This window comes from Ischnura elegans, chromosome 6 (genome assembly GCF_921293095.1).
Source record: "Ischnura elegans chromosome 6, ioIscEleg1.1, whole genome shotgun sequence".
Taxonomy (NCBI): domain Eukaryota; kingdom Metazoa; phylum Arthropoda; class Insecta; order Odonata; family Coenagrionidae; genus Ischnura; species Ischnura elegans.
Window position 1 is genome coordinate 65,519,393 of NC_060251.1, and position 24,670 is coordinate 65,544,062.

At 38.4% G+C, this 24,670-nt stretch overlaps 1 protein-coding gene across 1 annotated transcript in view; it reads left to right on the forward strand.

Annotated features, from left to right (window-relative positions):
- LOC124160914 (phospholipase B1, membrane-associated-like) overlaps positions 1-24,670 on the forward strand; it is a 75,848-nt gene that overhangs the window by 11,134 nt on the left and 40,044 nt on the right. The window lies entirely within an intron of this gene.

Here is a 24,670-nt window from a genome sequence, read left to right on the forward strand (position 1 = left end):
ATCTATTGGTTTGTCTTAATCGTCGATTGCCTGTAATCACTCCAGGAACTTACCTTTTGGATGTGAAGAGACTAGATTGGTTGATTATCATCCAGTTTTTGGCATTTATCATCCAGTAGGGCCGAGTTTGGCTTCTTGCTATGATGGAATTTTTTTTGGATTCACAATCTTAAAATTTTACCCCATACTGGAATAATTCCGTCTATCGCCCAGGATGTTATGCATGAACTCCTCTGCTTCCCTTCGTACGATGTAGTTCATACTACCATGTCACGATGTAGTTCATATAATCGACCCATAATACGTTGAACTTGGCGATCAATTATGTATGAGGCTTAAGAATTTTTTTTGGGTGTGAAATATCGTTAGATATTAATAGACAATATTCGCAACAACATTCTGCGTGACATTTTTAACAGTATCTTTGGGTGATATGTCATGTGTGCGCTATTGTGTTGAGTAGAGTGATAGAGATGTTTTAAGGGAAGGGTAGAAATTGCGTATTGATTTGGGTGATGCCATATCGGTAGAAGTATCGCCGATAAAAATGCGACTCTAACTGCTTTTCAGTTTAAGATAGAAGTTATTTTTTCTATTTATTTCATACTGAGATATGATAAATCTGTTTCTTAGTATTCGAACGAATCGGAAGAGCTAAAAAGACTGGCCGTTGGCAAATTCGAAGAAAATATTTGTGTAAAATAACTCGATTCACGCCCATTATTTTATTTCAACTTCTCTTAACTCGTTATTGTCATTACTAAACTCTTTTTCTCGCTTGGAAGACCTGGCATCGATTGACGCAATTGAGATGAAATTAGCGAAAACACGGGATCACAATGGAATGGGCATTATGGGATTTGGGCGTGGTGATATCCTTGATGTCTTGAACAGGATTGTTTCATTTACTACCCCGCGGATAGAGTTCATGGGGCAGAACTCCTGAAACAACCCCAAAGTTTCATTACAAATTTTCGGGAAACGGAGAATAATAGTACGAGTTTTTCTTTTGATAAACCTTAGGCTTGCCTCCATTCAAAGTGTACATTAATTCTCTCATTATCCTCTTTCTTGTACCTCGTGGTTTTCAGATAGGGTTCATTCCTGTTTTGTGTGACGCTTTCAGGCGTAGTGTCATCGAATGCTGATCGGGTTTTGGTACTCAGTCATGCTCATTCGAGTTCGTGAACGTCGGTAATTACGAGAGTTAACCTGGTGGGAAACCCAGACAGCCCTTCCATGACCTCAATCTTTCATCCTCCTGGATCTCTTAATTTCGTTCTGCCATTTTATTCGCCTTGCTATCCGTGTTCGGCACCGCCACATTTGTGCGTATCGCCATATACAGCACACACTATAATTACCATCATTACGAACGCCTGGAGCTTATTCCATTCCTCCTCCTTCCTCAAGGTCCACGTTTCCAAACCTCCCAAAAGTAATTGATGGATACCTAAAAGGTCTCACGTGTGTATTTTGCTTACGATTAAAGAGAATCACTTCTGTGAGATTGACCTTCCCCTTAGGTGCTATGGTCGCCAATTATTTGGAGAATTGGATCCGGAAATTTCGGCCATTTTTGGGAGAACGGCCCTCCGTCGAGTCGTTTCCGATAGGAAGGTCGCGGAAGAAGCCGTTGAGTCCGGAAGTTTCGAGATCAGTTTTTTTTTACAGAGAAATCGTTTGCCAACTTCAGCGAGCGCTCACCTAAAAATCGTTAGGACCACCCGAAGCAATTTTTGCGTCCTTGAAGTCGAGAGAAATCCAAAGAATGCATACTTCTTCGTGGTATGGTTTATCTTAGGGTGGACCGAAAAACAGCATTGTGTACATAATCGTTCTGCGGGGGAGGTGGTTAAAGTTTGTTGTTTGTGGTGCTGGTGACCCGTAAAAAATAGTGGCTGTCGGGTTCTCAACGGGGACCGCAAGTAATTAATTATAAGAAGTAAATTCTGATGCTTTCCCGGAGAATATATTCAAAAAAGGCTATTCGGGCTTCCAGCCGGGTGTTCTCCCTCCATTCTGCCGACGTTTTGGAACACGAGTCGGGTTCCATCCTCAGGGCTAACCCTGAGTTAACCCGAGTTACCCTAACCCAGGGTTAGCCCTGAGGATGGAACCCGACTCGTGTTCCGAAACGTCGGCAGAATGGAAGGAGACCACCCGGCTGGAAGCCCGAATAGCCTTTTTTGAATTAATTATAAGAGTTGACATTCAAATTTTTACGAATGTAGTCAAAATTTTCCAATTTTCCTTTGTAGTTTCTAAATATTCCAGGACACATTTATAAATTAAATGACGTCTTTCATTTGTATAATGCGTGTTAGTCGTTATTTCCTATAAATGTGGCAAAATTTTCATTTGTTCTCCTAAATTAGCAAAAACCCTTGATGTACAGAAAGGTAACGTATCATGGGTGGACAACAGCCCGCTATAATAATTCGGCCCCAGCGACCAAATTTAGCAGTGATGGTAATGAAACATGAGAGGAAGTTAACTGCTGGTCATCATTGATCGCTCAATCATCAACCCATATTTACGATTAAATCATGCACTCCAAGATTCCTACCCTATACAACACGTTACCGAGCTTGTTTATCCTCTCTTTTCCTCGCGTTTTTTACATCGTTTATACACTCGCGTTTCATATCGTTTTGATTTGATCAGCGCATTTCATCTTTAACTTTCTGGCCAGGGTGTTTGAATGGATAACTCGTTCTTAACATAACCCCCTGAATCGCTCCATCCAGACCCTCTGTCTCCTCCGTATCAGCTTAAAAAGTTTTCTCTTCACCTTCTCTATTCTCTTCTTTACCCGCATCTCGAACGCCTCCAGTTTTTTTCTCGATCTGTTTCTCAGTTTCCACGTTTCCGCACCGTTGAACGCTGCACTCCACAAAAATGATAAATGCAAAGTTGTATGACTACAAATAAAAAGTTGTAAATTGTTCTATGACTAGTTCTAGTCATATTTCAAATAGTTCTATGACTCGAAAATGAACCCTGAATCAAAGGCGACATATTTGTAATCAACTCTCTGAGGGTTAACTATAAGCAAATGAGAAAAATTAACCTGAATGAAAGCCTAAAACCTGAAGTATTGGAGAGTTAAGAAGGTTATGAAAGACATAAGGGGTGTCTTTTTAGGAAAATCTGGCTAATAGCTTCATTGTAATAGCATGAGATGGAGAAGAGAACTCCAACAAATTTTGCGAGACTGTCCCGAAGGTATTTTGTCTGGCAGGTCAAAACTAGCAGTCACGCAACCGAAAATCCCAGTGGCCCTCTCAAGGTCACGGGATGGAGCGGAGGAAAGAATGCTGGTGTAGAATTTATGGATTATGATATGTGATGATCTTACTGTTTATAGTTCGTTATGTGGAGGCAACATATATTATTCCCCCACTTCGTGCCGTTAGACCTAGCCTCCCAGGCACTTTTTTCCGGCTAAATGTTCTTTATCGGCATTAGAGGACAAGGGGTTATATACTGCCGTATATACTCAAGCATAAAGTCGTTTGGGAGCATGGTAGCCCAGTCAGGGTTCCCACTCAACCGTGAAAACCTTAAAACCGCGAATAAGCCGTGAATTTCGTCTACCGTGAAAAAACCTGGAAAAAGCCGTGAATTTCGCCATGAAACCTTAGAAATATCTCAATTTCGATAGTAATACTACGGTTGACTGATCAAATTATCATCAATCAATTCAACTATCATCATCATATCAATTATCGTTAATCTTGTTTCGTGGTCATGCACGCGCAGACTCTTAGTCTACGCATTTCTCTACACACCAATATTCGAAGTGTAGTAATTGGTCCGTACTATATGACGACATATTGACCTATATTTTCCATTTTAATGGCAGAAGTCTGTTATTTTGTCTAAGCCTTTCAATTTCAGTGATAGCTTTGGATGGACTTGTATTCGAAAAAGGACGGATGAAATAACTTTCATTTCTAATGGACCCAGAATGAACCATTTACGAAAATTATCTGATTTGTAACTCGATGTTCGGTTCCCACACAAAATTAGGGCACATGCCATATGCTTCGAAATATGAGTTTGCCATTGGAATTTTACTTAAGGAAACATTTTTTCGGCAAATAGGCTTTCAAGTTATGGCAATAGCTCTCAATAGACTACGCTCGCCTCGTTTGAATTTATGTGAATAATAAAGTAAAAGGGAAAATAACGTGTTTCAGCAGGTATTTATTTTGCCTTTATATATTTAAAACCAAGTGCATTATACATAATTATATGAAATTGATTTTTTGATTCTTTACATTCTATAAACAATTTTAATAAATATTTTCCGCGATCTCAGAAAGATTGGGCAAGGGAAATTTGGTTACTGTGCGGTAATAACAACGTGCGCAAAAACAATCTCTCGGCGAGGAATTAAAAAAGGACTTCCGGTGTTCAGGCGGAAGAATGTCCTAAGGGCATTCGCATATTAACGGAGGCCATGGTATTCGGCGTTCGGGCAAGAGCGCGGTTGGGTTGGGCCTTTAGTTGGCCCTGAATTTTCCAAACGTTGACGTCATAACAGATATAACTTTTCATTGCTGCGTTTACGTTCACGGCGTATGTCGCGTAGTTAATTTTTAGTTAATATACGGCCGGTGATTGTCCTATTGTTGACTTATGAACGGACCATGAATTCGACGACATTGAGACCGTGAAAACCGAAAAAAAACGTGAAAACCTGGAAAAAATCGAGAATTTCATTATTTAGGTAGTGGGAACCCTGCCAGTGGATACAGGGTTGGGCTTATTGAAGAGTCCCTGGTTATAATCCCTTTTGAAGTCTTCGGATATTCTTAAACATAAATCATCGAAGTGGGAGGTGGACCATTTAGAGGACCTCGTTCCCCCCTATCCTGAATGTGCGAAGTTTACTTTCACGTGATTGTGTTTGAAAAATAACTGCCATCACAGCTGACGGGCTATTGGACAAGGTGATGGTTGATGAGGTTTATGTACATTGTACAGTGTGATTTGTCGGGCTTGATATTGACATAATTTTTCTGCCCGCATCCAATTCAAGGCAGCAGCGAAAACCGTGAGAGATACTAACCTATGATAAAATATATCCTTTCTTACCTTCCCTTCATCTTACTTAATTTTCATCTTCTCTCCCTACATCTATAATTTCAGTGTAAAATTCTCGCTTACATCATCGTTGAAGTGCTTCTGTGGTAACCAGGAATTTCAGTTATCGTGGATACTGTCAAAATGAGTCACCCTCGGTGTGTTTTTATTTCGGCTGAGCCACATTTGTGATGACGTCAAGTGCGACCTTGTCTCACCTTTCATCGGAATTTCATTTGCGGTCCCTGGAACGGGTTGATCCTCCTCGACCCCAATCAGTTTCTATCGATTTAACGCCGATGATAAACTAATTAAGGCAGCTTTTCCTATTGATTTCGAGGCTAAAGAGATGAAAAGATACGAGGAAGTGAGCGGGTTCAAAATTTAAATTTAATTTCTCTGCATAATGACGAAGGAACATTGATTCTTGGCGAAATTCTCGCGAAGACTTTTGGTAACCTTTATTTTATTTTTTCTTTCTTACTGCTTAATAATTTCCTTAAATTACTATGATGGAAAGAAAAGAAAGGAATTAATAATTAATTAATTAATGTTTTGAGTTTTTATATGCGTGGCTGAGGAAGAGGTTTAAGGAAGGTGGTGACGGAATGGGGTTCGAATCCCGAGTAAGGTAAATGAGTTTTTCATGGTGAATTTCAACTTGGTGTTAATAATTTTGAAGTATTCACTTTTGTATCCATATGATTTTCCAGCCTATTTTTAACTGTGGTAATAGAGTCTCATCTACCATGGGCGCAGCTATTGGCGACTCAAATCACCACTAGCGGCGTTAGCATCGGTGACGTAATTTTCCAAAATGGCGGACACATTGGTGATAAAGTATGTTGCTAGATTAGATCGCAACGAGCTTTATATGACTATTTTGCTCCATCGTCTGATATATTTTTCCTTAATATCTATCGAATTCGTAAGTATTGTATTTGCACGTCACAGAACAATCTTTATCTATCCATTCCATCATCACTTGATAAAGAGTCCAGTCACACTAAGTGATAGTCATCCAGGGGTATTTGTAAATTAAACTCAATAATGGTGGCCTCGTGGTGGGACAAAGGCCTCACTTTGCAAGCTGAAGGTCATGGGTTCAAGAACTACCCAAGATGGTTTTCCTCTCCAGTCCATGGGTGGTTGTGATTGTACATAATTAATTTCTAAAATACTCAATGTAGGGTCCAAATAGGCTTTTTAGGGGTGCCATTAATTTTTATAACAAGACCTCCAAGAGGTAACAAGGCACTATGAACCTGGCGGCTCCCAGATTACTCGGAGTGGAGTATGCCAGCACTATCCGATTTTTGGGGAAGGATTAATGGCTATGTCTCGCTGCCCCATAGGCCTACATCCATGCCCTTTTCTTGCCAACTTTTAGATGCGAAATCATCTTGCAATGAATTTTCATTTTAGTGCGCAGGAGCCAAAAATTCCAAATAAGTCACATGTACCAAATCGTGCTACAAAATCCAATTGTAACCTTGCATGGGGTTTCTTAATTTTTAAAGTATTGCTGAAAATCATTGTTGGGGAATTACTATCCATATTTCATTTGACATTTATCTTAACTAGTTTTTATTCCATTTTTTATTCCTCTGCATAAGTTTATTCCTATATTGAATTCGATTTCAATGCTTCATATTGCATACCGCATTGTCTCTTATATTTTCTCCCCATCTCTTGGCATAATTTTTTTAAAGTGCCTATTAGAAACAAATTCCTAATCATGATTAAAAACTTTTGGGCTATGTCGCCGCGTCAATTCTTGGGTGGCCCCAAGAATTGACGCGGCGACAAAGCCCAAAAGTTATTAATCATAATGACGAGCACCCGCGAAAGTTTTAACGAAGAAATTCCTAATTGTATCCCTCGAAAACGTTTTTGCTGAAAAGTGAAATATATGCAGTCCTTTCTTCGCATTGATTATCACTTCTGCCTTTCGTGAATTGGAGATGAATACAATTCACTTTTTAAAAAAACATACACGGTCCTTGGGGATATGACCCAATTATATGGCAACCTTTACTCCTTCAAGAGATTTCGTGTGTGGGAGCATTCGCCGTGAGAGTTTAACCATGGAATAAGTCGTATTTGAAACAAGTCTTAAGGTCTACTTCTGCCCGCGGCGATGACTTCAACATGTAGTGCTTGACTCAATTGCTGCAATTTTCCTCTCATTCGCACGATCCGGGCATTTCTGCTACATCAAGGAAATGTCCAATCTCCAATTAAATCGCAGTGGACTTCCGTCGAAATAATTGTAAATTTAAGGCCTCACCTTGAATGGAATGAGCTGAAACCGTAAAAATCTGGTTTGGCGGAAGTATTCTTTCTTCCACGAAATTATTCCTCGATATACGTATCGAATCCATGATTTATACAGCTGATTGGCCCTTTTGTTCCAAAAAATAAAGTTTTAAATCTCTTGCTTTTTCGAATCTAGGGGAATAACTTATTTAGTGGTAATATCTTTTTATCTTGTATGATATGCGGCACGATGCGGTGGAAGTTCTTAATATTAGCTAAATGAAACATTGCAATATTACCACAGGATTTAATCGAACACAACGCGTTTCGTTGTTATGACAACATTATCAAGTCAATAACAACGAAACGCGTCGTGTTCAAATAAATCCTATGCTTTTCCTCTTCTATTCTTGACCTTGTTTAATAACTTTTTATGATATTTCTTGGAGTATAGGTCAATGTAAGCCAAGTTATAGCCAACGTTTCGATTTATTTAAAATCAAAACAAAGAAATGGTTTACATATCAAAAACAAAAAACAGTTGTAATAAAAAAACATACATTGATAACCTCAGTAAAATTTATTCAATCAAAATTAATGGTAACTAGGTGTGGCAATACCTTAGTAACACAACATCAATAAATATGTACAAAGTTAAGAGGTATGTCAAAATTTTTTGTGTATACTTTAAATTATATTTCTGTATAAAAAACGCGATCGTAACATTTTTATGTAAAAATATTGTATATCGTTGTCATCTTTGTATTTAATATTGTTCATGTTTTCTCTTTGATAGCCCTGAGGATGATTTTAAATAAATCGAAACGTTGGCTATAACTTGGTTTACATTGACCTATACTCCAAGAAATATCATTTAAAAAAATAAATCCCAAGGACATATTGCGATTTTCCATTAAACTTATATCTTTTTTTTAAACTTATATCTTGCGCCCTTATTACGATGCAAACAGGAATGACTACGGACCATCATATCGCCCCTTTCTTTCAAATTACCTGTATCCCGAAAATGATGGCGACACATTTTAAAATATCAGCAAATGAAAAGTCTCCTTCACGACTACTTCTTATGTTTATGATATTGAATACATTTGAATTTATGATAATGAAATGATACAATGTCAGACTGTTTTGCTTTACTACAGCACTACAGGTGACCGCTCTTCTCCCAATCGGCAGATATTTTCTTGATATAATTGGAGTCCTCCTCTTTCTTCTCATATGTTATAGGGCGGATTAATCATCCTCCTTTCAAGTTTTTCGTTGAGATGCTCTTTCTCTTTATCCATGTATTACTCTCATCGCAAAATATTCCCTACCTGAGACTCATATTGGGTTTAGGCATTTAATATTATTTTATGGTATCGATTATCATGAGACAAGTATTCGCTTTCTGATTACAGTTATTTCCCTCAGCTATTTTAGTTAACTCCTGACTATTTTTAGGCCATTATAATTCGAAAGTTAAGTCCAACTTGGGACGGGAAACAGCTTTGGATAACTCGCAAATTTCTTATGAAACTTTTATATAAAGCTACTTTAACCGATGCAATACTATAATGACTATCATTCGAAACCCGATGGAGGGTATTTTTTTATTTGTATTCAAACTTTAAAAAGTTGACTATTTGCCAGCTGGTGACAGTCAACCCGAAAAAAGTCAGTAAGCCAAAGAATAAAATATTCTGAAGTAAAGGTTTGTTCTGAGAATTACGATCCAATAGTGTTGCGTTTACTCAACGCTGGGAATTTATGGGTTACCAGGACGATAGATATTTGATGATTGTAAAATACTCCCTGCAGAACTGTTTCAGCATTTTCTTAGTAACATAAAGATTTTTAAGAATATAATTTTTAATAATAATATGCGCCTATAGGAGCAAAAATTTATTTTGGAAAACTAATACAAACGCTAACTTTAAATTTTCGATTTGACGGATTCAGTTCTATTCCGGTGATGTATTTTCGTTAGTTCAGATATAAAAACTTTTTTACGTTGGTCTTTTGTGACCAGCATTTCATATTGTAATGGCGATCATTCCTTCTCATTTAATCTCGGCTGATATTCTCCTAAACTCGTGGCATTCCAAAATGATGCCCTTGGTCAATAGGCGTAGGTTTCTCAGTCACTTCTCGTGGGGAAACCATCCAGAGCACATGTCACAGCCCATGACGGTCGAACTGTCCCATTTCTCCCCTTTTGAAGACCGTGGGTCGACGTTTTGTAAAAGGCTTTCTGCCAAATCCGCGCCTTCAGGCCGCCTCCGTATACGGTGTTAAGCAAACGGGAGCCGCTCTACCCTTAGGCGATGCCTTGGCGATAGTTTTTTTCACAATTCGCGTGCACTTCAATAGAGCACATTCCCGTCCTTAACTTTCGACTCCCAGGCCCTAGTTACCGGAGATCCAAGGGAAACAACCTATTGGGCAAGCGTAAGTCAAGGTAAATATTTTTTTCATCCTGCGGTCGTGCATACTTCTCTCGGTTACTCCATGTGTATGCGCTATCATAAAAATATAGCGTGTTCGTTCACTTAAACACTAATTCTTCGTTTACTAAAATTATTTTTCTTATCACTTTTCACCTTTTTCCCTTAGCTTTAACTAAAGACAAATAATCCCACATGATTTCCAATAATTTTACTTAGTTTTGGGTTCTTTTCTGTTGGCCATATAGCGGTGGGAAATTTGCTGAGGATGAATACAGTAGTTGACTCAAATATAAAACTTTAGGTAATAGTATTCCTATGTTTAGTGTTTATCGAATTTTAATCTTGAAAAAAATTAACAGTTACTCCAGAGCTGTGCTGTTGCAACATATAGTGTGCTGTTATTCAAAACGAATTCAGCCAAAACTCACGATTTTAAATTAGAACCAATAAATTATAAATTCCCCTATAATTTCCCTTGAGATGCTGTAGAAATGTTTTATGGCATGAATGAGTGAGAAAACCGTGGAATATTTCGCTCATAGCATATTGCTTTTCGACGCAGATAAGCTGGTGTAGAATAGGTAGGAAGTGAGCAGAACAGGAATGAATGTTTTCCAGTGCCTGTTTACGGAGTATCGTGGAAGATGACTTTTGAGGCTACAAACTCTCCGTCACGGTGCTTTCTTTTCGTCGAACCTGCAACTGTTCGCGGTTGTCGGCTGATTTAATCGTTCAAATAAATCCGATTCGTTTTCGTATTTTTACCAGTTTCGTATTATAATTGGGTTATAATGGTCATTATGTCGTAAGTTATTTGCCTTCCTAAAGCCTATGATATTCGCACTCGATATGTGATAGGTTATTTATTCCATTTAAAAATATATCTACCTTGATACGTTTAGTATGCATCTATGTATCTGTTTGATTATGTAGGGGTTGAACACTGGCAATCGGTCATCATTTGTCCATTCTAAAATCAATGAAATAGATTTTCATCTGGAATTATTCAGATAGGATTTTCCGATATTGCCAACGGAAATTTATTTTCAGTAGGAAATTCTAGAAAATCTATGCCGTCATGATACCGCTTTTTGAAATGATATACCTGTCATGAATGACCCATGCAAATTATATTGAAAATTACTGTCCTATGCAAATATGCTGAGGATGAATACATTAGTTTACTCAAATATAAAACATTAATTAATAGTATTCCCATGTTTACTGTTTATCGACTCTTAATCTTGGAAAAGAATAAAAGTTACTCCAAAGCTGTGATGTTGCAACATTTAGTCTGATGCAAAAATTCTGAGTGACATTTATTTTCTATGAAAAAGAAATCCGTGCCAATTTATGGATGTCCTACACTCCGAGACGCTAATCAATGTTTCATTAAGTGTATCAATATGGCATATCAACAAAATATACGAGTAAAACGAAATTCAGTAGCCCTAAGATGAGCACCGAGTCGGAACTCGAAAATTCGGCAAAAATGAAGTTATTAACCAGGTTGTACATCTACATCTACATAATATCCTGCGAGCCACCTCTAGGATGTTTGTTAGGGGGTGATTGATCAATCACTAGCATGCAGCATGCAATTGGACTCCCACATGCACACCATACAGTCCAAAAACGTCACGCATACTAACAAATTATACTACCATATGCTGTTAGAAATAATAATAAAATTAAGAAACATACACATAGTTTTACTTGCAGTTAGTTTAGTTAGTTAGACAGATTTATGAGTTTTTTGCTGCCGTTATAATCTCTTATTGATCGTGGAAAAAAAGACATTCTGAATCTGTCTGTTCTAAAGTTCTCTTATTTTATATATATGATCTGATCTTCCGTAGTATGTTGGCGTCCGTAAGATATGACTAACTTCGTTAGAAAAGACACTTCTCTTGCATTTATCTAAAAGGTTTAGTCTATTTTTCAATCTACGGTACAGACAGAGATTCCCATCCGAGTTTATCTAAGTGGTCAGTTTCACTAACAAGGCTATCGTAACGACCTTTCACGTACCTGGCAGCTCTTCTTTGCACGCGTTCCAACTCTGTTATTATGCCTAAAAGTTTACCAACATGATACGCCGGGCGAGCGTCAATTCTTAAATCGATTCTGGTTTCAGACTCTCGAGATGTGCGAGAGGTTGAATGTTTGAAGGTCCCACAACTTCGTCTCTCCGTGAGGATTGGCGCGCGCGCGGATGCCAGTCGATGGTCACAACCACTTTCACTTATTCCCAAACGAGGAGATGGAGCGGTAGACGGTTGGACGAAAAGGACATCCTTGTTTACGGCCTGCTCCACTCACATCGAAAGCATGTGATGCGATCTGTGTTTTCGCGGTGGAATGGTATTTTTACCAATACTAATTGGCACGATTTCTCCGTTTGATATTATCGTCAAAAACTACGTTTACTCACTGACCCGGTAAACAACACATAGGGCTAATTGATCTTCGGTGTTCTCATATTCAAAATATCATGTCTTAGTATTTTTGCTTCAACTTTCCTTTTTTGAGAATTTAAAGTGTTTTATAACGTATTTTCTTATCTTTACCAAGTATAGGAATTCTCCTATTTTTCAGCGTTAGAGAATATATTTTGTATTAAATATGTCAACGTGTTGTCTCGTGGTAGACTTTAGGAGGAACCACTTGAGAAGAAGAATTGCAGCAAGGACTTTTATTTTCGATTTAGTAGATATTTACTTCTTCTTTGAACTCAATGTTTTTGCAGCTTTACTTTAAATCCACCGATAAGAGCTTATCAATAACTTCTCATTCAATCTTATTTCAATATTGTCTACCATTAAAGAAAATTTCCGTAGTTTATTCATCTATCTTCATATCTTCACAACACCATGTCTTAAAAGCTAATGCTATTAGTATTGTTATTCAAAGCTAAAACTCTAGTTTAAACTAAACACTAGCCAATCTGTGCGATAGCCAAGCCAAGCTTTCGCATATTACCTTTCAGGCATGTGGACGGAGGGTGGAAAATAAAGGGATATGCATTATGCAGCTTGTAGGAGATACTGGAGAATACCCTTCAAAGCATTTATTGCTGAGTTGATTAGTAAATAATTATGATGCATGAAAGCATTTTAAATGTTTGTACTTAATTTTGCAATTTTTATGGAGAAAATTTCAACATGGAATGAATCTCTGTTCCTACTTTCCGTCGTATAAGAATGTGTAATTCCTTGAGTATTGCTTTTCATGTTAAACTAAACTTCACTGCGGTCAGAAGGTCTGAATATTTTACAATCAAATGTTCTTAGATATCTTTGTTGGAGGTCTAGATAAAATGTAATTAATGTCATTTTTAGCTTTTGTACTTTTAAAGTAAGATTATAATCGTTACATATCCCGAAGAAATGTTATTTACTCTTCGATCTGGTTACGCCCCTTTTTCGATCAATGACATAATTGGAAGCGAGCATGAAGATCATTATATTGAGGTGATTTGTTGGCGTTGCATAAAGAGACAGCCGCTTCCGCGGGGGCGTCAATCCAACGCACCCAAACATACGGTGAACGAACTTCACGAGGAAGGTCATCGGGGAGGGAAAACTATTGGCGAGGGCATTGCTCGCAGATTCAACAAGAGGGTGCATACGTCACGGTGATAGCCGAAATTGAGATATGTAGGTATTCAAAGTAGTTCGTTGTCCCGGGCGTGATTAATGGAATCGGCTTAATGTAATGAAAAGTAAAACTTAGTAATCCCGCATAAATTTATTATTGGACGATCTAGATTTCGGCGGAGCACGTCAACATCTGGGAAAACTGTGATCACAATTGTTCAAGCTTATCCTAAAATTAGAGCTCAAAAATTAATCATTATTATTCGGACATTCTGTATACTTATGTGAGGTGTGCATTAAAAATACAATATCCCTTACTACCGCCGATTAAATGCTCTCTCACTAATTTTTTTCTGATATTTTTTTAATTTGACCTCTCTCCCTCTCCCGCTGCTTCAACCCGAATTTCGGCTTGAGCAGATGAGAGTATTGCTCACACAATACTAAGAAAAAGATGTGAGTTTCACACACTCTGGGTTGGAATCCCAAGTCCTTGCTATTCGCCACCTTCACCTCGAATTGTTCCCCCACTGTATCGGGATTTGAACCCAGGTTACGGCGATCAATGATCAAAGATCTCTACCCAATAAACTGCCACGCTCCCACGTTAGCCTCGTTTGAATCAATTAAGGAGGAACATTCTTGGTGAAAGCGCTTACAATCACCTAGATAAAGCTAGGCGATCCTATTCAACATCTACTAGATTCGTATTTGATCGACGAAATCAACCGAGGGACCACAAAGATCAAAGTGACGTTATGGTATCAACACAAATAACTCTCGGATCCGCTAGCCGAGATAACGCTATAAAAGCAGAAATAAGTCTGCCTCGGTGGCGCCGAGGATAAGTCCTCGCTTATCATACAGAAGGTCGCGGGTTCGATTTCAGCGTGCATAATTTGCTCCTATCCAGACGTGTGTTATTATCTATAGTTGAGCCCCCAATGGAAAAGCCTCATTGTGCTGTTTTCGGGGTGTAATTGAGATAAGTAATTGGTATAAATTAATAAGCTTACGTTGCTAACGGCTTCCGGGTGCAGCTGCGCGTTGCTAACGGCACCCGGAAGCCGTTAGCAACGATGCCTCTCGCTGCGACAAACCTACGTTCAAAGCTATGCTTCTTTACTACTTGCCCTCAAAAACTGCTACGGGCGTAGAGGCAGCGTAACTTTGATGTTACACTGGGAGTCGCTATAGATTAGGAGGCTTCGCGCAAGGCTTAAATTGCTTGAACAATTTAGAATATATATATATTGGAGCGACACGGGTAACATCTTAGAGCCCCACTGTATTTCCAGGTCCGACAGAAGCGATAAATTAAGAGAGATATTTTGCCGAACGGTTATATATGTGAATTCATTTCCCCCCCGAACCATAAAGGACTTTAATAAATGTTAATCGTTATTTTGTTTGAGCATTTACTTTTCATACGTAAATGACTAGTGTCCTAACACCCCCTGCGACACGCCTTTTTGTCGGCTTGCGAGGTAGTTTGTAGGTAATCTTGTCGCGATCTTTGGGTTAGTGTGGACGGAGTCTTTGAGAACGCGTCCTACTCTTCTCTCGTCTCCACTGAATTTGAATCAACTTCATTTTGCAAACCCCGCTTCGTTTCCATTAGCATTACGCAGTCCATTTATAGGTAAGGAATATTCACGCAGAAAGTGAGGGAAAATAATTCTCAATTTTGGAAACGAATATTGCTTCCAATAACATCCTATCGACAATGTGTAATATTTCGAGCCTGGCGCGTGAACGGCGCGTCTAATCTAATAGATATACCAGCGTTATATATTCGCCTATAGAACAATATTTTTGTAATTAATTTTCCTCACACCAGGGCAACAAACATTGAGATATTTTGCAAAACAAATGCCGTTTTGGACTTTCGCGATTATTTGTCACTTTTTGGAGAATAATATACAATTAACGAACATAAATAAATAAAAATGAGTTAACGTATTTGGGTATCTAGGCATTCTAGAACAATACTATGCCATTTTCGGATCAATAAAAAATGGTAAAAAAAATTGGGTTTTGGCCAGCTTTTTTGATTTCCGTCCACTGTGCGGTAGTGAAATCTAAAGGAATTGCCATGAGAAAAAAATTCCCTTACCGGGAATCGATCCACGAGCCTTTGGCTTTCCGAAAGCAGAAAACTAAAGGTCCGCGGTTCGATTTCAGGTCCAGGGGAATTCCTTCTCATGGAAATCCGTGTAATAGAAACCTATCAACAATACTGACTTATAGTCGAAGTTATCAAAAGGTCTGATTTGGAAAAACATTTTATCATTTAATGAAACGTTTGCTTAAAATTTATGTATCTGATAATGAAGTGATGATAAAATTTAGTTGGCAAATCTCCAAGGAAAATATCCCGGTTTCTATCAAGCATTAAGGTTTTTTTTATTATCCACTCACTAAGCAAAATATTTCCTTAAAAAGCGAAAGTTGAAGATAAAGAGCATTTTCAAGGCTGTGAGCTACAAGGCCTTGCAAAAGAGGCGCTTCTGTGCGCTCTTAATTCTTTTATTCATATGTGCCCTTATTTTCTTTTGTTACTTTCCCGATTAATGTATTTCCAATTTTTTTTATAGAGTCGAATAGAAATCTCTTATCTTCAATCAGCTCTCCTTGAGGTCGTAAATATTTTATTATCCATATGTTGAAGGCCTCGGCGACGGCGGGTTAAAGGAAAGTCACCTAGGAATATTCCCTAGAGACGTCACAGGGACCTAGTTTCTATACGAGAAGATAGGAGTTATACATCGTCTGAGGTTACCAATGCATGCATGAGGCGCAGAGCTCAGGTAACCAGAAGTATTCCTAGGTGGCACTGGTTAAAGTCCTTGCATGCCACTCAAGAGGTCGAGGGTTCGAGTCTCGCCTGGGTAGGTTGTCACTATCCAGGTTATGGATGTTCGTGTACATTTAATATTAAACTTATAAACTCCGACGTAGAAGGCTAAGGAAGCTGTTTTTGGTGGTACAGAAATAAATAAATAAGTTATCATTTAGAGTTTTTTTTTTTTTTTTTTTTTGTTAATACATATATGTAATTTGAGTGAACGAAGGGCATGGGAAAATTAAATAAAATTTGCTTTCACCAGGATATCTATCATCGCTATCATAACTGTGTCATAGAAAAATGTCTGTTCAAGTCTGAATCCCGTTGCAGCGATCTCGGCGACATGCATTTAAGAGTGGCAATCCTAATTAGCGCCAGCACGATTACACATTGGTTGAAGTTAACCCCTTGCAACTTTCATCAGGATGCAGCGACTGCCTTGTCCTCTCGATCGCAGCTCGTCCGTCATAGATACGTGCGTAGGGTGTGGGATGGCCTCTCCACAGATGTGGTTACGAAACTGGCTTTTTGCATTTTCGTCGAAGAAAGTAACTCGAGGGAAATATGCCTAGTGTGCCAGATACCCTTGCCCATCTCAGTGTAGTCAACTAGCGACCAAGGATATAGCACTCCGACTTTATTATTGATAATGATAAAAAAAGATATCGTACTGCCCACTAATTTTATTGTAACTGCTCACAGCACGTGTTTCGATTGCTATACATCAGTACCTTATGATGATTGTATAGCAATCGAAATAACTGTCGTTAGCTGTTAAAATAAAATAAGTGGCAGTATGATATCTTTGTTTCATGGGCGTACCCTTTCGACGAGCAGGTGGGGTCAGCTGCCCCCCCCCCCCCCTTGAAGCAAAAATCACTAAAGTCTTTCAGGAAAATCAGGACTGGATTGAAATGAAAGTTTTCAACAAATTCTCTTTAAACCCACTTAAAATGATATTAGCATAAGACATGTAGCTAAAATAATTTTTTTCAAGCAAATAATTTTAAAAACTAAAAGAGCGTGGCTACGTAGATTTCCGCGGTGTTCAGGTTCCAATTTCTCCATACTTCCGGTGCAACCGCGTCGGTTTGTTGGTGATGACAGACTAAAAGAGCGTTGTTACACTTTTCTCAAATTGTTAGTTTCATTCACCTTTTCCATGCTTAAATGTTACAACTTGAATAACCATGGCTTTCCCCCTCCCCCTAGTTCTGATCCTGGGTACGCCCTCACTTTGTTTATCATTCGATATGTTGTTGCACGATATCTCTCCACAAAAAGTTGATTTTATTACTGATGAATAGAAGTACGCTGCAATCATGTCGAGGAAATGATCCAAGCTAAAAAGGAACTAATAAATTATTTTCATGATAGAGTAGATTGGAAGGTAGTTGAGTGGGTATGGATCATTCGTATATAACCAGAAACTGATCCCGGGTTTGCATATACCGCGCCGAGTGTCTGGAGTCATTTAGTCTACCTAACTCGCTCTTCCGTGTCTCTCCGTTTTTAAGAAGCTTTCTTAGTGTTAAAGGCTGGGAATAGTTTTTAATGTAACTAAACAAGATACGAAATATCATTTCAATTATTTAAGTCAAACCTCTGGTTCATTCTTAAGTTTTTACGAACCTTTTAATTTTAAAAGTTAAACAGGCATTTTTATTCTCTGATTTCTTTGTTTAAAATTTTTTGCGAAAAAATAACTCAGCATAGCAATAACGATTTGATAAACATGCATTTCGTCTTATAATTGTAGTAATGAAACTGTCGCCCATGTTTTGCATTTTCTGACAATTTTGAAAATAAAATTGATCGTAGCGGCCGAAACTTTGAGGAACGCCGTTATTACCAGTTCATTTTATTTTGAAAAATTCAACTCAAAATTGGCCGGAATTTTGCGAAGTTTATATTTTTTTGTAAATTTTAATCGTTAAATGTGTTGCAAGTGTATAGGGCGAAGGGCATCTGCAAAAGTGCTGTCCGTTTCAAAACTAATTAGATCTGCTTTCACAAAAACATGTCTGTTTTAACTCATAGTTAGCGATGCATTCCAATATAGAGCAGATTATAATTAGCACTCTGGTGAATTTTAAGTTTTAGTGGATTTCAGTTCTTTTGAGGAAGGTTATGTTATGGTAAACAAATTGAATGGAATAAAATCAACTTATTTGGGCATAACTTGGTGGAACGATGAAATGTTCATAGTGAAACAAAACCCAGTACTGCTCCACAAACTTTTTATTATTAGCTGTCAACTAGTTTCGATGTTTATACCGTCATTATCAAGACTAACATGATAATGACGGTATAAACGTCGAAAATAGTTGACAGCCAATATTAAAAAGTTTGTGGAACAGTACTGGGTATTGTTTAACCATGAAAATTGAATGGAAGCCGAAAGAGACTATTTTTTCATCGTGATAATGACGCAGGTTTTAGTCTAAAGGAAGGTGAAATGATGAATATGAAATGGTGATTGAGTTTTTACGAGTTCGGCTACTTTATTTCGTACTATACATTCTCCTAATGAGGTGAATGAATGTGATAATAATGACTCCTCATGTTCTACACAGCAAAGAAATATATTTTGCTGATTCCACGTTACAAAAAGGTGTTATAAACATTTTCATTATACAATATGATGCCACACTCACTTTTTATGCTCCTAGGTTGTGGATAGGTATATTTTTGTCGTCCGACGCTATTATGCCATAATCCGTTCACAGAAAAATGTTGTCAAACTGCTCCCTGCTGCATTCACACACATATGCGGACGTAATTGAGAGTATTGTGCACACCACTCCTTCTCTTTGGAATGAAGAATGCAATTATTTTCCGCGCACACAATACTTTCTCCGGCAGTATTACGTATGTGGAGAAAGTATAAACGGCCGTAGACTTAGCCGGAAAAACAAGACATCTACGTGCATCGTAACTTAGGCGGTAAAAACCTGTGGTCCCGAGGTTGAGCCGCTCAGCTGATTAGATTGGAATCGTGGTCTCTCGTTAGTGGCGGTCAAATTCTATCCACCGGCCGAGCGCCTACAGGAGACGTTACTTTAAATGTCATCCAGTGCACGTGGAGTAAACTCATTGAATAGTGAAAGCGCCCTGAAAGCATTCAAAGGATATCACGTCAAGTTGAGTAGCTGTAAATGACTAATTAACTACCCCTCGTGCATAAGATCCAAGTGGCGATAATGCAAAAGGCGGCAGTGATCATTCACTGTAGAGAGCGAAGTAAATCTTCTAAATAAAGCGTTGTTGCCGTCAAAATTACAATGAAAATCAAGGATATAAATTTTTCACCCGAATGCCATGTCACCACCCCCTCAAGCAAAGTTATATTCAACTTAAAATAAGGAAAATTTTGGCTTGTAACTTGAGACCATAACGGAGTCTGATTACGTTTTTGGCACTTCATCTAATACGGACATTTTTTATTTTTAAACATTATAGCTCTCCTTCTACATATTTATGTTAACTGAGTATTAATTCTAAATCTCTAGAAGGCCGCTAAGGTACTGAATACAACGCAGACTAACCATATCCACGGGTTCGTTTTGCACATAAGATAATTCCTCTCGAGTGAACTTTCGTCATGTAAGATCGACAAAGGTGCGCAGTTCCGTGAAAGACCAAGGACTCGAAAGTCTCTTTCCAAATGCGTGTATCCTTCGAGATTCTGTTACATGGAATTCCCGAAATCCATTTTTACTTCACCAAAAACTACGAAATAACTAGAATATTGATGAATGATTGACCCTGATAATTTGATCGGGGCTTCCAGGCATTATTGATGTCCCTTGAAAGTACGACTTTAAATAATTCAGGATAAATGGGATGTGTTATAATGAAATAGTGCCACAGGCGTCACTCGGGTAGTAGCCTGGTTGATGGTACGCGTTATGTGGTAACTCTATAGAAATTGATTTAACAAGACACCGATAAAGTGAATTCCTCAGAATTGACCATTATTATTCAGTCAAGTCTTAAGCTCTTTAATGACAGTCAATGGGAGCTCGTTTTAATTTTAATTAGTGAATCAGTCAGATTCACATCTTTAATTCAACATAATCTTTGATAGGATATAGCCTTGCTAAGGTTGAAAAAAATAATTGATCTTTACCCTCAAAAATGAATGTTGCAGGGTTATTGAAATCGGTCCTAGGTATTGATTTAATAATAATAATAATAATAATATTAACACTTCGTCTGTATTGGGCGAGATTGGGACAAGAAAGTCACATCTTCTATCATACCCCTCGTCACATATTATATATTTGCAGATGAACACATTGTAAAGTTACTCTTGACATTGAATGCAGTCAAGTTATAGCAAAGGAGACGTAGAAGTATTATTTAAAAAAACAACAAAAATGCAAATTGAACAAAGGTACAGATTCTAAGTGTAAAAATATGTTAAAAAAACGTGGGAAAATCTAAGTATACTGACTTTCGTCCTTATTGAAAAAAAACTGCAGAAAAACGTCTACACAAGGAACGTGAAAAACCTGCAAAATCCTTCTGAGAAAGAGCTGATGTCAGAAAGCAGATTTGGGTCACAATCGCTCAAAAACTTAAGGAAATTTATTCTGAAATGCTGGTTGGGAGGGACTCATTTCCATTGTCATTAAACCCGCCAATTAGAAGTCAAAATAGATTCGAAGCTGACCAGTGTGACCATTGGTGGGGGTGGACTCTGAGTCGGAGCGTCACAGCCTTTGTCTCTCATAATGCACACGCACCTTTGTCCACCGACCCGTCCGCAGCGCCCGCGGGGGAGGAAGATTGCCTAAGCACACTTCCCAGTCCGTGAATCATCGGTGAACGCACACTTTGAAACATAATAAATGAGAACCGATTAAGAAATACTTGGATGGCGAGGAATGTGGGTCAATGTCGCGGCGAGCGCGCGCGAGCTTCGGCGTGGCGTTCCTAAACTTTTAAATGGCCCGCGTGGAGGACGGGCCGACCAGCAGCGCCTTTTGGTCAGTTGACCCACATGTGCCCACGCCTACACCGTGCCGCCGCGATGACCCTCGACAATTGACCGTGCACCCTGGCCTTACTGATGTGTCGGGAGTCAGCTGATTTTGATGACACCCGATAGGTCATCGAGACTGATCATCTGAAACACTTCGAGCGTATTTTCATTTAAAGTGGACGTTTGCTCTCTAACGATGTCAGGAATCAAAATGATTGCATGTAGGTAGAATGTGACCAGAGATATCTCCTATTTTTATTAGAACTTTCCGCTTATTTTGATAAAAAGGCTTTTGCTCTCTCAGTATGTGAAGAAGCAAAATGATCGTCCTCAGAATGTGTACCTTCCATACTAAACTTATATTTTTTAAGTAAAGTTTTCCTACTAATACAAAAGTTAACCTGTCGCGTATTTTGTAGGTAAAAAAAAGGCTGTAGTCTTAGTCACCAAGGACTTTGGGAATTATCATAAAAATGATAAAACCTTCTTTCTCGGTTTTCATGGTTGAAAATGAAGTGGATGATCGAGACTGATCATCATCATCAGTCAACAATCCTAAGATTCTTTTGGCGCAGCTCTCCATTCCGCTCTTGTAACCGCTTGCCTTTTCACAATGACTTATTTCTATTCTCTTTTACATCCTTTTATAACCTTTCCTATGCAACTCATTCGGGACCGTCCATTGCACTTCTTCCCTTCCACCTGCTCCTTTACAATTCTTTTCATGATGCCATGCTATCTCATAATGTGGCCAACTGAGTGGTCCCGTCTTCTCCTTAAGGTTTTTAGAAGACTTTTCTGTTCTCCCACTCGTCCTAGCACTTCCTATTACTTACTCGGTCTATCCATTTTATCTACATAATTCTTCAGTGGGACCACATCTCGAATGATCAGTTCTATATTCAGCGTGGATTTCCCAATGGACGCCAGTCGATCGAGTACTTTGGGAATTCTCATGAAAATGACTTTCTCGGTGAAAATATTAAGCGGACGCGCCCAAGTGATTTCCCTCCACGGACTTTCAATGCAGACCTTTTCATGAAGATAAAGCAATGTTTCCCGGTTGTTAATTTTTGCCCTCCATCAGCATCAAGGTTAGTCGATGGTGTTATACCGGGTGCCGTTCAAGGTGGTTCAGTGGGCTTTGGATGCCGGGAAAGTTATTTGGGGATATCCGAAGGGAAACACCGACTCTTCTCACCGTCAGCTTCAAGTCGGTCGTTTTAGGTCGCAAACTGACCAGCGTTGAGAAAATGAATGACGTCTCGCCGCAAAGACTCCGCTTGGCATTGACTCATGGCGTGTCTATAAGAAAAGAATAAGGGGATAAACCCCCCCCCTCCCCCGAAAAGCCTCAGAGAAATAAAAAACGATTGAAAACTATAGTCTTCTTTTGAAATTTAATAATCTGCTTAAAGTTAATTTTTTAGTTCCAAAATGATGTAAAATGTATATTCAGGTATGTCATTTTTCTAAAATATTCCTGGATATGTTGCCAGGGGGGTTCCGCACCCTAGGATATCCCATCCCTACCCAAATCATATTCTTAGTTACGCCACTGGACCCATCCATTGGCATGTACGAAATTCCTGGGAAATAAATGTGGAATAGGAACGTGTAAGGGTTTCTTTTTTAACTCCATCGATCAACAACAGCCTCTTCAATCATTGAAAAGGGGAAGTGAAAGTATAACAATTGTTAATTACAGTTCACCAGGGTTATATATCGAGATTATTACTATTATAATCAGTTATAATTTTGGATTCGCTTTAGCTCAGTAGGGGGCTCTTCCCCTCATACCGCCGCGGAAAAATCCTGTGGCCTTTTCTGGTCACACTGCCAGTTCTTCGAATTTTTGCCTGCCGTATGTCCCCATAGGATCGTTTTTTTGTGATATCCAACCTACATGAATTGAATCCTAGGAATAACAAACAGTTCTTGGCTTCCAGGCTTTCTGACTGTTTTAAGGTGTGGACTGATGGCTGCCACAATGACTTTGGTGCCATTTACAAGCTTCTCCTCGATGTTCAAATTCCTCACTACCAACGATTTTTTTGACCCCTCAAATGCCCCATTTAGTATAGGCATAGAGGCAGTTAAAAAAACTCTAATATATATAGAAAATTTAGTGTTTCGACAATTTTTCTGACGATTTTAGAGGGGATTGATTGTTTAACTTTTTGTCGTATCTCGTCTCGTTGACCCCAATCATTTGTATGAGTGCGTCAATGTGGGTTTTAAAGGGTATAGATACTCCAGCTGATATCGCAGCTTAGGGGCGTAAAACATAATAGGGAATCGGCCGAATGCAATGATACGTCTGAATCTAAAATATACGCACATTTTGTCTGCGAGACAGTTTAATTTATTTTCCGTGATATTATCGCTGTTAAGTGGTCAATCACTAACCCTTTATTTTATATAGGAATAAGCCAGACTACGGAACGCAACTATTCCAATGCCTATTGAATACTTTCAATTTCTCTTTATTAAAACTTCCCAATAGACTTCCAAATACCAATGCAGTTATACAGGAGATTCAGTTCCTTACCGTGTTTACGCAATTATTGTATGGTTCCGAGTAGTTATGTTTACGACTTTTGACTCCTTTATATAAAAACTCTCAGTTCTCACACTTGTCTTTTTTTCAAACGCATCAAGAATTTCGAAGAAATACTATGAATGGAATCCGATAAAAGAAATGAAAGGATTGAAAAAAAACATTTCCTCTGCCGCTTATTTTACGATATCTTCTTTAATGGGTCATACCTTGGCAAAGTATTATCGAACAAGTTTTCGTGTGAACCAGTGCTCATTTTAGTACCAGAAGAATTAATTGGGAAAAAAGGGAAAATTTTATCTACTCTTTACTTTTATTGGTTTTTTATTGCTGATATGTAAGTATCTTTTGCCTCTATGAATGCTAAGATGTGTTGCAAAACTTATTTTGAAAAATAAATTAATTGAAATTGTTAATTTACTTAAAAATTAGAAAATATAATTTAAAAAATAAGTAAAATGCCATTTATAATAGAATCCACCGACGATAATTTTGTGAATATTATATTTAAAACTTCTCATGTTTTTAACACTAGTTCATTTCCTGGGGTAGGTCGATAAGGACAATAGTGCATGTGAAGAGTTCGTTGGGGATCGCGTTGTAAGTTTATTTTCCGAGCTAAGTTGTTTGAAACGGGTAGATATTTGGTAGATTTGAAAAACGAATTGTTTCATATCAAAAACTTCCTTGTCACGTAACTCCATGATTTTAACACCTCGCAAAGATGTTTGACAAGGATTATAGCATGTGATAAAAAGGTCGTCGGGGAGGGGGTCACGTCTCATCGGCGCAACTTCACCTTCTTCGTATTCGGGATGTGAACGCGAGATCGCGACGGTGATGGTGGTGATCGCGGTGGTGGACAGTGGG